This window comes from Schistocerca piceifrons, chromosome 3 (genome assembly GCF_021461385.2).
Source record: "Schistocerca piceifrons isolate TAMUIC-IGC-003096 chromosome 3, iqSchPice1.1, whole genome shotgun sequence".
NCBI lineage: Eukaryota > Metazoa > Arthropoda > Insecta > Orthoptera > Acrididae > Schistocerca > Schistocerca piceifrons.
This window is the reverse complement of record NC_060140.1, coordinates 11624029-11627517: the sequence shown is the minus strand read 5'-3', so window position 1 is coordinate 11627517 and position 3489 is coordinate 11624029.

The window sequence follows — 3489 nt, the reverse complement described above, 5'->3', positions numbered from 1 at the left end:
TGTTTGTGTTGCTTCTTACAATATTATGCATGGAGAATAAGATTGTGAATTTGGATAGCGCATTTGGCCAATGTCCCAAAAATGGGACGTCTGTAGTTTTTGTTCTAATAAACTGAAACTTTTCAAAACAACTTTTTATTCAATTTATCACTCAATGTAACATATTTATGTATAAAAGTTTGCAAAAAAAAGATCCAATAGAGTTCTGGCCGGTAGAGCGTTAAGGGAAAACCAGATGTAACACAAAATGTCTGGCAGAAAATCTGCTACAGGAACTACATCACAAACCCCGACTGCTCACAGATTATGCAAGGGACAATGGTAACTTCCGAAAATTCTCAAAAATACACATTTATTTGCATTGATATACAATGAAATTCAGGGGTGATGTATACTTTGGCTGAGCTGTGAACCACAAAGCATTGATTTGCTACGTAAATTACGTATACAAAACACTGGTAGCACTAACTTACAAAGTATAGTTTTGCAGGCATCTCAAAATTCTGAAACTAAACTATTTCTCACATAATTGGACAACAAAATAAGAGACAGACTATTTTGAATGAGGATAATAGGCATACTGTTCTAAAAATTTTTGAAAGAGCACAATTTAGTTTAAGCCTACAGTTGACGCTAATAGTACTAGTTTATCACGGGATTCCCAAATGTTTGAAATTTCACAACATATCAGAATTCAAACAAGTATCGATACAATCAATGAAAAATTACGCAGAAGTGACATGAACAGCAAAATATACTAATATAGAACTTCAAATAGACACATTATCTAGTACAAACAGTCCCCACATAAGGGAAAATTCCTAAGTCAGCTTTATTTAAATGGGTAAATAAAATAAATAACAAAACTGGAAATTGTCCCTCCTCTTGCAATGGATTGCTACTGGACAACTGCTTTCGTACATTAAATGGAGAGTACAGTACACATCTAATTAACACCAATGGATTTCTTTTCACAGAACAACAATCTTTGGATACTGTACTGCATAGTGTGGGAATTCTGAGACATTCTGGGTTGCTGCAGAGTGATTCATTTTCTAAAATAGACAGTGTAGTGGTGTACACTGTTAACACACTAGGCATATTACACGGGCCACTTGTTCACTCCTTTTGTACACACATCAGTTAGACTGAGGTAGCAATGGAGTTTAAAAGAAGACATTCATACATGGCACTGAATTTAAGATAGAAGTGAATTTAAAGCAGTATTTGGAATCTCTTCATGCAATAAACCAACAGTCTGCTGCTGATTTAATGATTTCTGAGACACACTCTTGAAGACTGAAGTCAATAATGACAGCCACTACTGAAGGAAACTAGCTTCACCTCTGGATAATGATGACTGAAGAGGACAGCTCCCCACTGTCTCTACCAACAAAACGAATGCAATCTTTGAATCAGATCAGAACTAGTTTGTTGAGTTCCTGCATGGCAATCTTCAGATCACAAAAATAGTTGTGAAGATCAGAAAAATAGTTGTTAGATACAACACCTTTTAACACTTGAGTAAAAAAACTTGCTGCTAAATCCTGATATTAAACAGTTGAAAAATTTGATTCTCAGTGGTCAAAAGCAGCATACAATAACTAATGACAGAAAACAACTGTACCAATCTTAGAAACAAACATGTGATAGACCTTCTCAGAACACACCCATATGGCAAAAGTGAAAAAGAGGACACAAAAATTATTAATGTCATTGGATGAAAACGATACTTTTCAACTTAAGATAATATAGTTACTAAAAATATTTTTAGTTAAGCAACTAGTTTCAGCTCGAAAAGCCATTTTTCGGTTTACACACATAGCGAGGTCTCACAGAAATAAAAAGGCAGCAAACTCACACTATGTGCTACTGTTCATCATGGCTTACAAATTACAGTAGAAATGCTACTGTTTGTTGTACTTTAAAAACATTTAAAATGGCTTTTTGGGCCAGAACTAACTGTACAGGGTGATTCAAAAAGAATACCACAACTTTAAAAATGTGTATTTAATGAAAGAAACATAATATAACCTTCTGTTATACATCATTACAAAGAGTATTTAAAAAGGTTTTTTTTCACTCAAAAACGAGTTCAGAGATGTTCAATATGGCCCCCTCCAGACACTCGAGCAATATCAACCCGATACTCCAACTCGTTCCACACTCTCTGTAGCATATCAGGCGTAACAGTTTGGATAGCTGCTGTTATTTCTCGTTTCAAATCATCAATGGTGGCTGGGAGAGGTGGCCGAAACACCATATCCTTAACATACCCCCATAAAAATCGCAGGGGGTAAGGTCAGCGCTTCTTGGAGGCCAGTGATGAAGTGCTCTGTCACGGGCTGCCTGGCAGCCGATCCATCGCCTCGGGTAGTTGACGTTCAGGTAGTTACGGACAGATAAGTGCCAATGTGGTGGCGCTCCATCCTGCTGAAATACGAATTATTGTGCTTCTTGTTCGAGCTGAGGGAACAGCCAATTCTCTAACATCTCCAGATACTGTAGTCCAGTTACAGTAGCACCTTCGAAGAAAAAGGGACCAAAATCTTTATTGGCTGAAATGGCACAGAAAACATTCACCTTAGGCGAGTCACGTTCATACTGAGTTGTTTCCCGCGGATTCTCAGTGCCCCATATACAGACATTGTGACGGTTGACTTTCCCGTTAGTGTGGAAAGTTGCTTCATCACTAAACACAATCTTTGAAACGAAAGATTCATCTGTTTCCATTTGAGCAAGGATAAAATCACAGAAATCGATTCTTTTAATCTTATCAGCTGCAGACAGTGCTTGAACCAATTTCAGACGATAAGGTTTCATAACTAACCTTTTTCGTAGGACTCTCCATACAGTTGAATGTGGAATTTGCAGCTCTCTGCTAGCTCTGCAAGTCGATTTTCCTGGGCTGCGAACAAATGCTTGCTGGATGCGTGCTACATTTTCATCACTCATTCTCGGCCGTCCAGAACTTTTCCCTTTGTACAAACACCCATTCTCTGTAAACTGTTTATACCAACGTTTAATACACCACCTATCAGGAGGTTTAACACCATACTTCGTTCAAAATGCACGCTGAACAACTGTCGTCGATTCACTTCTGCCGTACTCAATAACACAAAAAGCTTTCTGTTGAGCGGTTGCCATCTTAGCATCAACTGACGCTGACGCCTAGTCAACAGCGCCTCAAGCGAACAAATGTACAATTAAATGAAACTTTATAGCTCCCTTAATTCGCCGACAGATAGTGCTTAGCTCTGCCTTTTGTCGTTGCAGAGTTTTAAATTCCTAAAGTTGTGGTATTCTTTTTGAATCACCCTGTATAATTAAGGAGAGGTCTTATTAAAATACAACAGCTTAAATGGAAAAAATATCACCTTCATTCATTATGAAGGTTGTCGTAATGTCAGAGACATTTTGAATGTATCACACATATGTAAATTTAATTACCTGAGCAGATCAGTATCCTTCATCACTCCAAGTGATGTT